Raw genomic sequence first — 19,208 nt, 5'->3', positions numbered from 1 at the left:
AGAAGCAGGCTCCGCTCAGAGTGTAGAGCTTGACATGGGGCTCGATCCTGGGACTCCAGGATCATGACCTGTGTGGGAGGCAGATGCTTAACCAGCTGAACCATCCAAGCGTCCCAATAATCATTTCTTTATTTGATAATTTAATTAATTGACAATTTATTATCCAGTAGATCAGGTGCTTGTGTGAGGATATCTTGATACCTATTCAGCCATGGTGGAACTTACAATGTAGCTAAAAAGGAAAGACATATGAAAAGCTTAAATGTTAACTATACTGGAATTAAAATAAAAATAAAAATAAATAATTTTTAAATTAAAAAAAGGTCTTAAGTAAAAGTTTAACAAAGATTTGAACAACATTTTAAAACCATACATTGAGATCTCACAAAGCATTGCATGACCAACTGCCAAATAAAATACTAAGGCAATTAAGAGATTAGAGGAGAGGTTATATTATATTTCTGATAAGGATGAAATCTCAGCTGCATCTTGACATATTAGTAGAATTTGAGTAAATGGAAGAGAAAAAAAAGGTAAAAGTCCTGAAAATTGTATAAAAATATAATAATAAGGGGCACCTGGGTGGCTCAGTGGGTTAAGCCTCTGCCTTCGGCTCAGGTCATGATCTCAGGGTCCTGGGATCGAGCCCCGCATCGGGTTCTCTGCTCGGCAGTGAGCCTGCTTCCCCCTCTCTCTGCCTGCCTCTCTGTCTACTTGTGCTCTCTCTCTCTCTCTGTCAAATAAATAAATAAATAAATAAAATCTTTTAAAAAAATATATAATAATAATTACAAAGAACCAATGTCAATACCTATCTTCAAGTCTCCTGAAAATAATTACTATTAGGACTGTCCCCTTGTGCTTAAAATGCCAGCATTGTGTATTAGAGCCAGGCTGGAAAGTCTCATTATTTTCATCAGCAGAAGCAAGATCCTAAATTGTTTTTTTGTTGCCCAGATCTAAGATGATCAAGTTTAGTGTACAGTCTTTCCAGAGGAGGCTTGCAAGAACATTGACATTACAGCTGTATCCCAATAAAACAGGGCCAACATGTGCCCTTTGTCCACACTCCAATGTAGTCAGATGAGAAAGAGAGAGAGAAAAAAAAAAAAAAGGTTGTTTGTTTTGTTATTCATTTACTAACATTATCCGGTAGGAATCCTTCAGGGGAAACAGAAAGCCCAACACTAAATAGCTTAAACAATAGGGAAAATCACATTAAGAGGTTCCTAGCTATGGCACCTTCAAAGTTGGTTAATTTCCACCTAGCAGTGTCTGCAAAGACGGTGTTCCTCTGCCTTTACCCTGCTTTCCTCAGCATATTGATTTTTTCTTTAGACACCAGCTTCCCCAATAATGACAAGATGGCTGTAATAGTTCAAGTTGACACATGTAGACACTATGAAGTCCAAAGAGAGAAGATAGCTCTATGTAGCTCTATTTATAAGTGAAAAACGCTCCGTGGAATCCCCCCAGCAGACTTCCTATTCTGCCTCACTGTCCGGAATTTCTTTATATACCCATCCTAAATCTGTCACTGGAAAGAGAAATCGGGTTACTATGACAAATACAAACGTAAATGGCTTTGTGGAGGGAGACAGATTATTGTAATAAAACTGTAATTTTGTTATAAGGAGGAAAAGATTGAAAATGACATTTGGGGGCGCCTGGGTGGCTCAGTGGGTTAAGCCGCTGCCTTCGGCTCAGGTCATGATCTCAGGGTCCTGGGATCGAGTCCCACATCGGGCTCTCTGCTCAGCAGGGAGCCTGCTTCCCTCTCTCTCTCTGCCTGCCTCTCTGTCCACTTGTGATCTCTCTGTGCCAAATAAATAAATAAAATCTTTAAAAAAAGATGACATTTGGCAGTCCACCACCAGTGTTCACTACATTAACACATCAGTTCAGATTCAAGTATGCTCTGCCTGATGCATTCATTTGTTCATTTATTCATTCTACAAACACTTTTGCCTATTAGGTACCAAGGTCTGTGCTTTCCTAATGAAAGGACAAAGTGGAAAAAGATTTGGTCCCTGTTCTTGGGTTTACATCAATCTCCTGGTGAGACAGCAGTGAAAAAAATAAATAAATACAAAATAAATTAGAATAAAGTAACTAACAGAGATTCAGATACATTCAAACCCTAACAAGATCTGCTAAGAAGAGTATATTATGGTTTATAGACTTCAAAGATCATATATATATATTTCTTATTTCACCCACTACTTTGAAATTTAATTAGATATGGGTAAATCATAATTTCCTCCTCCAAGAAGAACAGGATTTATGTCCTATTTTAATGAGTTTTCTTTTTTAATATTTACTCATTTATTTTAAGGGGGTTGGGGTAGGGGACAGAGGGAGAGGAAGAGAGAAACTCAACCAGACTCCAAGCTGAGCATGAGCCTGACTTGGGGCTCAATCTCTTGATCCTGAGATCACAACCTGAGCCCAAACCAAGAATCCGGGGCTTAACTGACTGCACCACCCAGGTGCCCCAATGAGTTTTTTCTTTTTTTTTTTAGAAAATTTTTAAAAAGATTTTATTTATTTATTTGAGAGCGAGACAGTGAGAGAGAGCATGAGCGAGGAGAAGGTCAGAGGGAGAAGCAAACTCCCCATGGAGCTGGGAGCCCGATGTGGGACTCGATCCCGGGACCCCGGGATCATGACCCGAGCTGAAGGCAGTCGTCCAACCAACTGAGCCACCCAGGCATCCCCCCCAATGAGTTTTTATTTACACTTTTTTATAACCAGAGCTGGAGAGATGACCCACTGTTGGTGATAAGTCTTTCACTACTATACTATACTAGTCGGGAGTTCAGAACCCAAGTCTGAGCTAGAAACAGATTTTGGAGTTGTCACCTTACAGGTGGCAATTAGAGTCATGAGGATGGATGTGATCACCTGAGTAGAGGGTAGACCGAGAGGTCAGGACAGAACTCTCTGGAATAGCAATATTTAAAGTTAGAGAAGGTAAAACAAAATAAGTAAGAAATACCAGAAGGTTAGGAGGAAAACCAGGAGAGAGTGGTGATCAGAAAGAAGGGAAGAGAAAAGTTTCAAAAGGAAAGGTGTGGTCAGCAGTACCAAATGCATCAGAGCAAAAACATGTCTTGTAGATAGATTACCCTTTGAATCTACTCTCAAAAGGTGAGAGGCTGCAAATGGACACAGGGATCTTTTTCAGGTAAGAGAAATTTCTAAAACTGGGTCATGGTGATGATTGTACAACTCTGTAAATTCATTAAAAGTCAGTGAATTACTGTACACTTAATACGGGTGATTTTATCATATGTAAATTATATCTCAATAAAAGTGTTTACTTATTTACTTATTTTTACAGATTTTAATATTTGTCAGAGAGAGAGAGCACAAGCAGGGGAAGCAGCAAACAGAGGGAGAAGCAGGCTCCCTGTTAGGGCTCCATCCCCAGACCCTGGGATCATGACCCAAGCTGAAGGCAGATGCTTAAACAACTGAGTAACCCAGGCATTCCTCAATAAAGGTTTTTTTTTTGTTTTTTTGTTTTTTTTTTTTAAGGGGTCATTGGTGGCCTGAGTCAGAGAAGTTTCAATGGAATGAGGAAGACAAAAGCCAGATTTGGATTTAGGAGGAAATGGGAGATAAGTAATAGAAGCAAGAAGTGAAGATGCATTTAAGGAATTTTAAGTTTTTTAGGAGAAGGAAAGAAAATAAAAAGGTAGCAACTAAAGAGGCAGACAAGGTCAAGAAAAAGAGGACAATAGTTTAGTTTTAGACATATTCTATTTTAAGTAAGAACCCAAATAACTAGAGGTAAATAATTATCACCATTTGTTTTAGAAGTAGGCATTGCAACAGATTGCAAGGTAGTAGTACAAGGTTCCACAATATGCATAGGTGGGGCTGAAGCTATAAAGAAAACAACACAAAGCAGATAAAGTTCCCCTCTTTGGTCTCTAGGCAAACTCCTTTTCCCAGAATTACTGAGCCAAGAGAGTATCTGTAGGGCTTTTTCATCTCTATCAGCTTCCAGGCATATAGGTATCAAATGATTCTTCAGTATATATACTGAAGACAATCTCTCCACTCTCCTCCAGTTCCTCAATATCTGAAAGTTGTTCCTAATATTGAGCCCAAATGTCTCCTTTCATAACTGAGTGCTTTAAAACTCTTTATCTGGTGGGGGGGGGCAGTATGTTGTTGTGCTTTCTGTTGTCGCTGTTTACAAGGTCACCAGTTGTCCTCCAAAAATAATGAATCGCATCTCTAATCTCTCTAGCCTTGGTTTATCTGTAAGAATGAAATTAAGTAATGCCTGTAGAGCATTTTGCACATTACCTATACAGAGAAAAAAACTCAATAGTTACTATCATTTGGAAGGAGAGAGATGAAGAGATGGTGGAAAAAAATTTTTTAGAGATGTTTCTCTCTTCCTCCTTAGGATACCATCCCTTTTATAGTATTCTATGTACAACTTAACATTAGTATCTGAACTACTAACCCATTTTCCTTACAAACGCATAGAGAATGAAATTACTCACATTGCAAAACAATTCATCACTTGCCAAAGGGTTACGTTTCTTTCTTCCTTTTATTTCAAGATTTTTTTTTAAGATTTTATTTATTTGACAGAGAGAGCACAAGTGAGGGGAGCAATGGGCAGAGGGAGAGGAAGAGGCAGACACCCCACTGAGCAGAAAGGCAGAAATGGGGCTTGATTCCAGGATCTTGGAATCAAGAACTGAGCTAAAGGCAGACACTCAACCGTGCCACTCAGGTACCCCTAAAGAATTTTCCTTTTAAGTAATCTCTACATCCAACATGGGGCTTACACTCACAAACCTGAGATCAAGACACATGCTCCACTAACTGCGCCAGCCAGAAGCACCCCTCCTCCACCTTTTAAAAGATGTTTTAGGGGCACCTGGGTGGCTCAGTGGGTTAGAGCCTCTGCCTTCGGCTCAGGTCATGATTCCAGGGTCCTGGGATTGAGCCCCACATCGGGCTCTCTGCTCAGCGGGGTGCCTGCTTCCCCCATTCTCTCTGCCTACTTGTGATCTCTGTCTGTCAAATAAATAAATAAAATCTTTTTTAAAAATTACATTAAATTCCTAACAGAAGGCAAAACCAAAAGCTCAGGTATAACAAACTACTATTGATTAAATATCAATCACAAATTAAGATGAAGCACATTTGAAATGTTAATGAAAAAAGAGCACTTGAGTGTCTAATTCTCCAATTTTTCATTTTACTATACAAGCAGTTAAAATATTGGACAGTCCTGTTCAATACCAGATATTTATGCCTTGGTAACAAGGAACAGGCAAAAGCCATGCTGATTCCAAGACTGAGCTTTATTACAGAGGGAGTACTCTTACTCTTACAAACACAAATACTGAAAGGGATCGATATTCAAAATTCAAGGAAACAAGCTACACACAGATTGACAGCACTTTGTAGAAATATTATTATACTGTAGTTTTTGTTTGCTTATATATAATTTCAGTGTTCTGCCCTGTATCTGCCAATAATTATACATTTTTGAGAACACAGATTTTACCTTCATTTGACCTGCAAAGCCTACCCCAATGTTTTACTCTAGTTGTATTCACTAAAGACATTGAAATAATAAACATAAAATATTGTTGTATTATGGATTGGGTTGCAGATAAAATATAGGATGCCAGGGGTGGCTCAGTCAGCTGGGCCTCCAACTCTTGATTTTGGTGTGATCTCAGCGTCAGGGGATTGAGCTTGGGTTGAGCCTTGTGTAAGGCTCCATGCTCAGTGTGGAGTCTGCTTGTCCCTCTCCCTCTCTCCTTCTGTTCTCACCCCAACCCCTCCCCACTCTGCTTGCATGCACACATGTGAGCTCTCTCTCTTTCTCTCAAATAAATAAATAAAATCCATAAAAAATATTTAGGATACTAAATTAAATTTCATTTAAAATTTTATATTCAAATCTAACCAAGCATCCTTATTTTTATTTACTAATTCTGGCACCTCTAAATATGAGTAACTTGTTAAGGAACAAAATTCCACTGAATAAATTTTAAAGATCTTATTGGCTTTATTCAATGATTCATAAATCAGGCAGTATCCAAGACAGAGAATAGCTCTGAGGAGCTGTACAAAGTGAAAGAATTTTATTGGAGTGGAAACAAGGAAGTTACACTGGCCAAAAATAAGATTGGTTATGGCACAATCTCTTTCCTTTAGGGAATGGTAAGGGTCTATCAGGTAGTTACTTAACTATTGCTGATTAGGCAATGTCTGATTGACTGATGTAAGATTCAGTTGCTGGGGGAGCCAACACTTAAATTTGGTGGCATGGGTCTTAGCATAAGTGACTCCACTGGGGCCTGTTATCTTGTTTTTAACAAACCTTTGGTAAGAAATCAGATCTCGCAGCCCCACAGATTGGCTAAGGGCTACTTGGGAGTGAGACTATTCTAGTCTAAAAACCAAAGGATCTCACGTGCTCATCAGGGAGATTGAACTAGAAAACGTGTTGTGCTATAATGGTCTCATTTTATGGGGAGGATAGAGAAAAATACTATTATTATTTGCAGAAATTTTGGGAAGGAGCAAAGGAGATAAATATTATGCTTTTTCATGTTCCTGAGAAGAGCTATGCTCTGCAGGTACAAAAATTATATTTATACCCACTTTTCTTCAGATTTATTTTTAAACCTGATTCTGATAGAAGATTGGCTCAAGGGGTGGAAAGATTTAAAAGAAGAAGATATTATTGGCAATTTCTCCACTTAAAAAATTAAATGCTGAATGAATCAGCTTCTGTTTTGGACAGAAAATTTTTTTAAATTTCCAAAAGTAAAAGTGTCCATATTCTTTTTAAAAGCACAACATAATATATCAATGACCCCACCACCATTACCACTTATTTTGATTAGGACAAAGTCTGAGAATTCCTCTCTTCTACCTTGTGATTTCTAATGAATTTCTCTCACTCCCTAACCTTATTGTCCTGAAGGGGAAAAAATGATGCTACTTAAAAATGTCCAGAAATGGGGGGAGGTGGCTGGCTGTCAGAAGAGCATGTGACTTTTGATCTCAGCCTAATGAGTTTGAGTCCCACATCAGGTATACAGATTACTTAAATAAATACATTTCTTTTTAAATGTCCAGAAATGAATGTGATGGGGAAGCATTGTCATTATGTATACACCACATTCATCCTGAGTTGGATACAATATGACGGACTAGCCTTATTTAAGTCCTAAAGAGTATACCATGTAAATGTCAGAGAAAGAGAAATTCAAGTATTTACATATCAGTGGACAATATAAGAATAAAGACCCTAAAAGACTTAAAAGTTCTCTACAGATATTTGTTGAATAAGAGGATTTTAAACTTCAGATATGTGTGCCCAATATTTTAAAAAATCCAAATTTTGGAGGGGAATTTCTATTAAAAGACGCTGGTGAAAAAATTAAAGAGAAATTGACATTTGACTCTTGGCTTCAATAGACGGTAACTCAGCTAGGAAAGATTTAGATTTCTTTCTTTCCTTTTTTTTTTTTTTTAAGATTTTATTTATTTATTTGAGAGTGAGAGAGAGCAAGCGCAAGAGGGATGGGGGGCAAAGGGAGAGGGAAAAAGACTCCCAGCTGAGCAGAGACCCTGATGTGGGGCTCCATCCCAGGACCCTGAGCTCATAACCTGAACCAAAGCCTGATGTTTAACCCACTGAGCCATCCAGGAGCCCCAGATTTAGATTTCTAAGTCCTAGTTTCCCAGGCTATGAATTAAAGTGTCATTCTATAGATGTTATATCATATCCTCAAGTAGGCCAGGATCCTGTTTGTGTCTTTATCAAAGACATCAACTTTCCTTTGTTTAATACTGACCCCTAAATTATTCAATCAGAGGGGCGCCTGAGTGGCTCAGTGGGTTAAAGTCTCTGCTTTCGGCTCAGGTTATGATCCCAGGGTCCTGGGATCGAGCCCCGCATCGGGCTCTCTGCTCGGCAGGGAGCCTGCTTCCCTTCCGCTTTCTCTGCCTGCCTTTGCCTACTTGTGATCTCTCTCTGTCAAATAAATAAAATCTTAAAAAAAAAATTATAATCAGAGTTGTCTCCTAGCATAATAATTTGAACTATGTACACAGCCTTTTCTGTTTGGGAGCAAAGTTATTCTAAAGATTCTATTACACTATTTTACTATTGAAGGTAAAACTCTACTCAATGATTTTTTTAAAGTGTGTGTTTTCTTGGGGTGTCTGGGTGGCTCAGTCACTAAGCATCTGTCTTTGGCTCAGGTCATGATCCCAAGGTCCTGGGGATCCAAGCCCCATGTTGGCTCCCTGCTTGGTGGGAAACCAGCTTCTCCCTCTCCCACTTCCCCTGCTTGTGTTCCCTCTCTTGCTGTGTCTCTCTCTGTTAAATAAATAATTTTGAAAAAGAAAAAAAAGTGTGTGTTTTCTCTTATCACTGGTTGTGAATAGAACTTAGATTTTAGTCCCAGGTGTTACTAATTTACAGTGACCTTGAGTGCTCAGCCTTTCCCCCCTGTACACTTCAATTTCTCCATCTGTAAAATGAGATGGGCCATATGACTTTGCAGTTGGCAATAGTTTCCCAAATATGACACCAAAAGCACAGACAAAAAAAGAAAAAAATAGATAAATTGGATTGGACTAAAATTAAAAACTTGTTGTGCATCAAAGGACACTATAAAATGAGTGAAAAGACAATTCATAAAATGAGAGAAAATATTTGTTAACCATATAACCAATAAGGGTTTAATATCCAGAATTTATAAAGAAGTCTTACATACATTTCAATAGCAATAACAATAATAAATACATTTTTAAAAATTAAAAAAAAAATAAAAAACTCCTACAACTCAACAGTTCAAGAAATGGGCAAAGGACTTGAATGGAAATTTCTCCAGAAAAGATACAAAAATAACCAACAAGCATAAGGAAATGTGCTCAACATCATTAGTCATAGATAAATGCAACCCAAAACTTACAATGAGATACCATTTTACACCTACCAGGATAGCAATAAAAACTAAAGACAAAAACCGGAAAGTAACAAGTGTTTGTGAAGATGTGGAGACTGGAACACTCATACATTGCTGGTGGTAGTATAAAATAGTCCAGGTACCATGGAAAACAGCACAGCAGTTCCTCAAAAGGTTAAAACACAGAATTACCATAAGATCCAGCAATTCTATCCCTAAGTATATGTACGATAAAGAATTAAAAGCACAGAGCTATGGGATGCCTGTGTGGCTCAGTGGGTTAAAGCCTCTGCCTTTGGCTCACGTTATGAACCCAGGGTCCTGAGATTAAGACCCGCATCAGGCTCTCTGCTCAGCAGGGAGCCTGCTTCCCCCTCTCTCTGCCTGCCTCTCTGCCTACTTGTCATCTCTGTCTGTCAAATAAATAAATAAAATCTTAAAAAAAAAAAAAGCACAGAGTCAAATACCTGAACGAAAGTGTTTATAGTTGCATTTGTAACAGTCAAAAGGCGGAAACAACCCAAGCATCCATCAACTGATGAATAAACAAATGTGGTATAGCCATACAATGTAGTATTATTCAGCCATAAAACAGAATGGAGTACGATATAAGGTATGACATAGATGAAACTTGAAAACATCATGCTAAGATAAGGTAAACAGAAAAGGACAAAAGTGTGTAACTCCACTTAGGACATATGAAATATCAAGAATAGGCAAACTCAAAGAAACAGAAAACAGAATAAACAGTGTCAGGGGCTAATAGGAGTGGGTAATGCGAAGTTATCACTTAATGGGTAATTGCCATTTAGGGTGATGAATATTTTTAGAAATAATGGTGAAGGTTGAACAACATTGTGAATGAAATGTATTGTACACCTAAAAGTGGTTAAAATGGAAAATTTTGTTATCGACCTTTTATCACAATTCAAAAAAAAAAAAAAAAAAGAGCTGGGCCTGGGACCAGGTGATCTCCAAGTAGGGTGGCTATTTATGTTACAGAACAGCCCACAGTTATGACTGTTGTGCCAATCGTAATTATTAATAGCATCCTCTTAGGGTCTCAAAGCTATTTAGTTTGGACAATATGACAGTTATCTTATTTCTAAGGATCTCTGATTTTCAATGGCTCTGAGATCCTAACCACGGGCATTAGGACCTCGGAAAGGTTTTGTGATGACATCACCTCTAGAAAAAAAGTCCACCGGCCTCCAGGGAACTGGAGACAGTGCAGGAAACCTCGGCACTTCATACAAGGCCTAGCTCCCAAGTGGTAAATCACTCTTCCCACCGCGGCCCTATACCGCGCGGCGAAGAAACACTGGAAGAATACCGCGATGGCTGTATAAAGAGCCAACGGCCCCACCCTTCCCCGCCTGCCACTCTCAGCATGGCTGCCCCTGCGGAAGTGGGTGAGGGAGCGAGCTACCTCTCGCAGGCCCCCAAAGGGGCGGGCCCCGGAAAACCAATGAGCTTCAGCGGGCCAATGGGGAGCGGCAGGGGGCGGGAACTAGCCAGGGCGTTGGCTACAGGGTGGAGGGGGTGGCTCGGATCTGGCTGGCCTTGAAGGCGCGTTGCGGCTGCCACGTTATTCCCGGCTTTTGCGGCTGGATTTTGCCCGGTAGGTTGCCACCGTCAGCGCTTCCGGTTTGAACTCCAGCAGAGCTCTTCTGTCCTCACCCTATCTAATGCTTGTCCCTCCCCTTCAAAAGCAGCCCTAGTCAAAGCCCAGCTGTCCCCTCCCTCTCCTTTTAAGATGACTCATCTCCTCATCCCATCTCTGAGACAAATTGACGGCTCACACGTTTGAACTTAAAACATTTTTTTCCTGATTGTAAAAATAAAAAATATAAAAGATTGGGATAAAAATTTTTTAAAATGACGTATCCCACCAACTAGAATCAATCAAGGTTACCCACCGTTTGTCATTATTTTTTTCCACTGTGTATTTTTACACAATTGAGACAATGCTGCATAAAGTTAATCTGTTGTTTGTTACATACTAAGTATTTTTCTTTGTCATTTTAATTATATGCATAGTATAAACTATTGCATGAGTGAATGAACTATAATTTTCGTATTTCCCCCATGGTCATTTAAACATTTGGAATTTGAAGTGAATAGCCAGTTGGAGATGGGGCAGGGAGAGGGGAGCTAGCTAAGAGCTGGCTCTTCCACAACCTTAGCCTCCCTTTTGAGTTGTAACACAAGAATTAGAAGATTTTAGAGCTTTCAGAGACTCTACAGTCCTAAGTTTCTAGAATATTATAGGCTTGAGAAACTCAGAATCATTTTATCTTGGAGTGGTAAGGATTCTGAAGAAACAAATCCAAACTTTCAGCGAAGATAGAAGTATCCAGAGTTGGAAGGTCCTCTTAGCCAGACTTGAATAATTTATTCACTTGGACTGTGCCTTAGTTTCTTCATCTATAAAACAGAAATAACAACCACAGAATTGTTCGTTAACTGGTTACAGTCTATCTAATGGCAGAATAAAGGAATCCATGGCCATTAGAGATGGAAGGGCTTTAGGAATTTATGTATGTAATTTAGACATATATAAATTACATATTTATATAATTTGTGTATTTATTACATTATATTTATTTTTCTTTTAATGTTTTAAAGATTTTATTTATTTATTTGACAGAGATCACAAGTAGGCAGAGAGGCAGGCAGAGAGAGAGGAAGGGAAGCAGGCTTCCTGCAGAGCAGAGAGCCGATGTGGGGCTGGATCCCAGGACCCTGGGATCACGACCTGAGCTGAAGGCAGAGGCTTTAACCCACTGAGCCACACAGGCGCCCCTACATTATATTTCTATTTTATGTAAATATGTGTGTTTCATATGAATATTATATTTCATATAAATATTTCATGTATATAACACATATATGACTGGATAAAAGGAAGCTCTTCTAGATAAAGCAGAAATTAGGAGTTTGGGAGGGTAGCCCCATTCACTTGAACTTTTCCTTGATCTTGGAGCTTCTATTGCATCATCCTCATTTTATAGATTTGGGTACATGGTTTTGGGTACAAATTTGAGGTGTATAAAATAGAAATGAGGGGCATCTGGGTGGCTCAGTGGATTAAGGCCTCTGCCTTCAGCTCAGGTCATGATCCAGGGGTCCTGGGCTCTCTGCTCAGCAGGGAGCCTGCTTCCCGCTCTCTCTCTGCCTGCCTCTCTACCTACTTGTGAACTCTGTCAAATTAATAAATAAAATCTTAAAAAAAAAAAAAAAGAAATGACTTGCTCCATGTCACATAATAGTAGTTTTTCGTGATCTTTAGAATGGTGCTCTTTCCCTGAACATAAGCTGCTTCCTGAAATGTAGGAGTGTCTATAAAAGGGTGAGATTGCAGGAATAGAAGTATTAAGACCCCAAAGGATAAAGAGGTAACAGACATGAACTGGCCATTCACAAAGGAAATAAAATTGGATAACAAAAGATAGGGGAAAGGTTCAACCGTACTAAAAAGAAAACAAAATTTATGAACTACTAATTCGCAAAGATTTATTTTTTTTGAGATATAATTGCTATTAACATTATGTTAGTTTCAGGTATATAACAATGATTCAGTATATGTATATATTGTGAAATGATCACCACAATAAGTTTAGTTAATACCATCACCACACATAATTATAAATGTTTTTCCTTATGATTAGAACTTTTAAGATACACTCTCTTAGCAACTTTCAAATATACAAATATTATTATTAACTATAGTTACTGGGTTATATATTACATCCCCAGGACTTATTTATTTTGTAACTAGAAGTTTGTACCTTTTTACCACCCATTTCTTCCATTCCCCTACCCACCCCAGCCTCTGGCAACTACCAAACTGTTCTCTGTATTTATGAGGTTTTGGGGTAGATGTTTTGTTTTTTAAGATTCTTTGTTTAAAAAAAAAAAAAGATCTCTATATAAGTGAGATCATGTAGTATTTGTCTTTCTCTAACTGATTTCACTGAATAGTCAATCTGTTACCACAAATGGTAAGATTTCCTTTTTTTATGGCTGAATAATATTATAATTATATGTAATACACACACATATATGTCACATTTTCTTTATTCACAAAGTTTTTTTATATACAATTTTTTAAAAGATTTTATTTGTTTATTTGAGAGAGAGAGAGATCACAAGTAGGCAGAGAGGCAGGCAGAGAGAGACAAGGAAGCAGGCTCCCTGCTGAGCAGAGAGCCCGATGTAGGGCTCAATCGCAGGACCCTGAGATCATGACATGAGCTGAAGGTAGAGGCTTAACCCACTTAGCCACCTAGGCGCCTGTATATACAATTTCTTCAATTATAATTAGTTTTCCTATATATTAATATTTAATGCTTGTGAAGATGTGACAAAAACAGGATTTGGTACCTCTGAAATAAAGTTTGGCAAAATGCATCAAAAGTCTCGAAACAAATATCTCTAGAACTAATTCTGCTTTTCATGATAGCTACTATAGAAAAGTAATCTTAGGGGCGCCTGGGTGGCTTAGTGGGTTAATCCTCTGCCTCCGGCTCTGGTCATCGTCTCAGGGTCCTGGGATCAAGCCCCACATCAGGCTCTCTGCTCAGCAGGGAGCCTACTTCTCCCTCTCTCTCTGCCTGCGTCTCTGCCTACTTGTGATCTCTCTCTGTCAAATAAATAAGTAAAATCTTAAAAAAAAAAAAGAAAAGTAATCTTAAATATGAACATTTAGTCTGCAGTATAGAAAAATATATTGAACAGAGTTATCAGTGCAGTAGGAGCAATGAGTATGTGAGAAAAGTGGTTAGAATGGCAAATTGGAGATGGATCATGAGAGCAATGAATGCCAAGGTAAGGAATGTGTTGTCAAATTAGAAGGCTATAAGTAGTTAAGGAAGGTTTTATTTGATTTGATTTATTTTATTTGTTAAATCATAATCCCCATAATACGTGCTTCAGGAAGACTGCTTTTGGAAATGAACTAGAATGGGGATTAGGCTAAAGGTTTGATTAGAAGGCCAGCACAGTAGTTCAGGTAGAAGACTGTGAAAGTTGAGGTAAAAATGATAAGGCATTCAAATAAAGACACAGAGAGGTGGGGTGCCTGGATGGCTCAGTTGGTTAAGCATAAGGTCATGATCCCTTGTCCTGGCATGGAGCCTCCTGCTCAGCGGGGAGTTTGCTTGTCCCTCTGCCTATGCCCCTTCACCCCCTACTCATATGCACTCTCTCTCTCAAATAAATAAATAAAATCTTTAAAAAAAAAAAAGACATTGAGAGGATAGTTGGAGAAGATGAAAGTTAGAAATTCCTATCTCAGTAGGTCAAGAAGGTAGTTACTCTCTTCTGGGAAATTTATTTCAAAATCTGCCTCCACATCATGATCTTATAAAATCTGCACCTGTGTCTCCTAATCCCAAGATGCCAAGCAGGAACATTATATTAGAGGCTATGAGTAGCTTGGTAGAGTGAAATTATGAAATTATGTTTTTTCTGTTTTTTTTTTTTTTCCCCCAGTATACATTCGGTATCTGCGGCTTGGATAGCAGCAACACAAAGGATTCTTCCTACACCATAAGAAAAGTTTTTCTAACGTCAAGTAATGGTGTAAGCTGTAGAAGGGAGTGGGGGAGGATAGCCTCCCAGGTGTCCCAAGTATCCCAGTGTCCCTGTGCTGGAGGAGCTTTGTACAGCAGGTACTTTCCCAATACCCCTGTGCTAGAGGCTGGGTGGAGCAATCTGAACACAGGTTCTGGGCTTATGGAAAGATTGACTGAGTTGCACACCTAGCTGCCTGGTAAGTGGTTCTTTGTAACCTCCCTTGTAACAGCCTTCTGTGATCTCACTAACCACTTGAGCTTCCCTCTTGCAACCTCTTTCATCATGCTTTCTCCCTTTCTCCAGGGTTAGGCAATCCCTGCTCTGTGGGCCCAACCCCACACAAGCAGAAAATTCCTGGTAAAGTATGGACGGTGGAGTCAGTATCATCCCTTTCTGGCTTTCTTTTGGTAGCCAGCTCTCTTTCACCTCTGGCCTTTTATCTTTTTTTTTTTTTTCTTGTAAGTATGATTTTCTTTGTACCAAAACCATACCATAAAATAGAAGCAGAAAAGTTCTCCTGAAGCTAAAATAGTTTTCAATTATATTGAAATATATTTTTACCTTAGCCATAAACCAGAACTATTTGGCACCTTTGGGAAACTTTTTATGACAGGGTACCATAGAATTATTACTTTAAGGGAAGTTTAATCTGAGATCAAACATATTCTTCAAAAGGGCCTCCCTTTGTTCTCTCTTCTTCCCTAAGGCTTTCTCTGATGTGGTTGTGCTGTGGACTGGATCAGTTTTTTGGGTTTTTTTTTAAACCTTTTATAGAAGGTTGACTTGTAAAAATAAAGCCAGAAAGGTAAAGTTCCTCCAGGCTTTTTTGATGGTGCAAGATCTTGGAGAAATCTAAACTCCATAATTACCTCTAAGAACTTTTAAATACTCTTTCATTCATTATTTCATTCAATATTTATTGGAGCCTCGTGTTCTATGACCTGTGCCAACTTTTTGGAATACAAAGAAAAATGGAGAATATTCCTGTAAGCATACGTTGCTCAGGACTATGTATAAGATGAAGTTGGGGCACCTAGCTGGCTCAGTGGGTAGAGCACATAACTCTTGATCTCAGGGTTGAGTGTAGAGACTACTTAAAAATTAAAAAAAAAAAAAAAAATCTTACGGGGTGCCTGGTTGGCATAGTTGGTTAAGTGTCTTCCTTTGACTAAGGTCATGAGCTCAGGGTCCTGGAATGAGCCCAGCATCAGGCTCTCCACTTAGCAGGGAGCCTGCTTCTCCCCTCTCTCTCTGCCTGCCTCTCTGCCTGCCTCTCTGCCTACTTGTGATCTCTCTGTCAAATAAAAAAAAAAAATCTTGGGGTGCCTGGGTGGCTCAGTGGGTTAAAGCCTCTGCCTTCAGCTCGGGTCACGATCTCAGGGTCCTGGGATTGAGCCCTTTCTCTCTGCCTGCCTCTCTGCCTACTGGGACCAAGTCCTGCATCGGGCTTTCTGCTCGGTGGCGAGCCTGCTTCCTCCCTCTCTCTCTGCCTGCCTCTCTGCCTACTTGTGATCCCTCTCTCAGTCAAATAAATAATAAAATACTTTAAAAAAATCTTTTAAAAAAGTTTTAAAGCCTTAAAAAAAAGATAAAGAGAATATTGAAAAACATCTGTCTGAAGCGGGGAGGGGAAAATTACAAGGTTTGAGTGCCTTTAGTTTCCATTCTTATCTGGAAAAAGACTGACTTCACTGTTAGTTTCTCTGTAAAGTTGCCTGTGGCCGAAATTCATGTGTACTGTGTAAATGCCAGATCACCAAGTGTTGGTTTGAGATTTAGGGTTGGCCATAGGAGGATCTCAGAGCCTCTAATTTGCTTTTGGTGTTGTTGACTATCAGACGGAACATCCAGAGCTAGAAATATACATTACTGTTTTTTGCCCTGTGCAAGTTGTTTAAGCTTAGGCAAGCCACCTATCTTCTTCCCTTTGGTTTTATCTATAAAGTGAGAAAACTTACCTAACGTAACTTTGCTAAAATTGCATAATGTTCATGTAAGTTGTTTGAGAAGTACAAAACAATAAACACAATAATATCTGTGGTCCATCTTTGAAGTGAAAGAAATTACTCCTTTAAAAATACTCACAATCTAGTGGACAAGATATACAGGTGAGCAAATAGTTATGATACCCTGCATTGAGGGCATGAAAAGGGGGCTGTGTAAGCACAGTGGAGGGACCACAGAGACCACACCATTTCTGTGAAGTGGATGCAAGGGGCTAAATATAAATGGTAACATTTGACTTGTGTCTTGAAAGAGAAGTTGGGATTTTCCAGGTGAGTAAGTAAAGAAAGGTCATTTCAGCAGAAAGAAATGAGGTACAAAGGCAGGGAGAAATGAAGATATGATAGACTATGTCATGATTAAAGAATTACAGAAGTTTGTTTTGACTGGGACTAATATTTGTATTGAAAAGAGTGGGAAATGAAGCTGGATAGGTAGGTAGGAGTAGAGAGTAAATATCTCAGTATTTTTTTTAAAGATTTTTCTCATTGTTAGTCTTTTGTTGTTGTTGTTGTGTTTATTTATTTTAAGTAATCTCAACACCCAGTGGGGCTCAAGCCCATGACCCTGCGATCAAGAGTTTCATGAGGAGAAGGGAGTTGAGGGAAATTGGAAGGGGAGGTGAACCATGAGAGACTATGGACTCTGAAAAACAATCTGAGGGTTTTGAAGGCGCGGGGGTTGGGAGGTTGGGGGAACCAGGTGGTGGGTATTAGAGAGGGCACGGATTGCATGGAACACTGGGTGTGGTGCAAAAACAATGAATACTGTTACACTGAAAAGAAATTAAAAAAAAAAAAAAAAAAAAAAAAGAGTTTCATGCTCCTCTGACAGCCAGCCAGGCGCCCCTCAGTGGTCTTATTCAGGAGTTTGGACTTGATGCTATAGGCTACTATAGGGAGCCATTAGCCACGTATGGCTATTTAAGATAAAATTTAAATAAAAATTAAATTAAAATCCAGTTCCTAGATTGTGCTAGTCGCATTTCAAGTTCAAGTGCTCAAACATCCCATGCGGTTAGTAGCTACCATATTGGACAAAGCAGATATAGAACGTTTCCGTATTTGTAGAAAGTTCTGTTGGACACCATCACTATAGTCAGTGTGGGGGGAGCATTAAATGTTCTTGGGCAGGAAAGTGACATGGTTATATTTGTATTTAGAAATATTACTCTCATAGCAGCATTAAGAATGTTTTGGAGGGAGGGAGAGAGGGATTTGTCAACCATTTTTAAAGTGAAATGATCACAATTTACTATTCAGTTCTCTTTTCCTTAGCCTTACTATCTTAGCTGCCTCTCTTCTAATATCCACTCATCATGAAGGCAAAACTATGGAGAATGTAAACACAAGGATTTGCTTCAGGCAGCCTTTACAGGTGGCATTCAAATGCTCTGCCTTTTTCTTCTATTTCTCCCACTGGGGAGGTCAGGAGGGATTTGGGGGAGCCTCAGTCTATTTCTCATTCTAGGATGATGGCCCAAGGGCCTTCCAGGAAGTAAAGAGAGGGGCAGCTGCCAGCGACATGCCTGGGAGAATGGGAAACCGGCATATCTGCCACCTATTTATAGGACCCCTCTCATATTATAACTCAAAATGTTCTTTACTATGCACATTTAATCAGTCCTAACCATTTAACCAAATCTTGCCTATTATACCTCCTTAACATCGATTCTTCTTTATCTCTAACAGGCCCTTAACTTGGGCCCTCCTCTTTCTTACTTAAATGATTCCCCTGGTCTTCTAGGTAGACTCCCTGGCTCCATTCTCTCCTCCACTATTCTACTCCTTACAGGTTCCTGACTGGTCAAAACTTCCCCAACCCTATGGTCTGGAATTTAACACTTTGACTCTATTCTGCCTCTCTGGTCTCTTTTCTCACCACTTTTTTTCCTCTCTATATACATTTCAGTCAAACTTGAAGTCCCTCAAACATTCACTAGTCTCTCTTTCTCAGTATCACGCAGTGAGTAAATGGCAGAAGCAGGGTTGGATCTGAGCCCATATTCTATACACATTCTCCCATCCTTATGTGTCTACTGTGCCACTAATGGGTGTAAGACAAGAATGCCATCGTAGAGGTAGGAGACAAAAGAGAAAGAAGAATAGGAAGCTTTCAGTTCAGTTCACCAGGTGCATATTACCATGGAACTCGATTTGATGTCAGAGATAAAAAGATGAATAGGGTACATCCTCTTGGGAAGCTCATAAAAAAGGATAAAGCAAGAAAGCAGGGGCCTTGGTACCTGGAAGGTGGCCTTGTTGAGCTGTTTTGATTTCTTCATGGGAGGCTTAGTTTTTAATGGCTGGAGATAAAATATGCCAGAGAAACTACAGAATAATGGATATACAAGCATTTCTGGCCACATTTGTAAGAAAGTGTCTTTCTGAGAAGCTCAGTAAGCTCATCTTCCTTTATAACACATGACATCATTGGCAGAGCTTGGCAACAATAATATCCATTCTGACACATTAAAGGATATTGCTATGGTGTCTTTACATCTACATATGGTGCTTTCACCTTCCTTTTGGGTCCTAGATTCCTGACCTTTTAAAGTATTCTAGTTGCTTAAGAATCCTTGTGCTTTGCTAACAGAATTAATTGTCCTTTTCTTCCTTCTTACCCCTCTTCCCCTCAGCTTTCTCCCTCTTT

General features: G+C 39.2%; 1 protein-coding gene across 1 annotated transcript in view; it reads right to left on the bottom strand.

Moving 5' to 3' along the window:
- RAB6A (RAB6A, member RAS oncogene family) overlaps positions 1 to 18,927 on the bottom strand; it is a 107,737-nt gene extending 88,810 nt beyond the window's left edge. Inside the window, exon 1 of the mRNA XM_032853130.1 lies at positions 18,802 to 18,927. The gene's annotated coding sequence lies outside the window, so the exon portion shown is untranslated. The remainder of the gene's footprint in view (positions 1 to 18,801) is intronic.
- Positions 18,928 to 19,208: the final 281 nt, after the last annotated feature.

The sequence above is a fragment of the Lontra canadensis genome, unplaced genomic scaffold, assembly GCF_010015895.1.
Source record: "Lontra canadensis isolate GAN:19392208 unplaced genomic scaffold, GSC_riverotter_1.0 scaffold7, whole genome shotgun sequence".
NCBI lineage: Eukaryota > Metazoa > Chordata > Mammalia > Carnivora > Mustelidae > Lontra > Lontra canadensis.
This window is presented reverse-complemented; position numbering and strand designations above follow the sequence as displayed.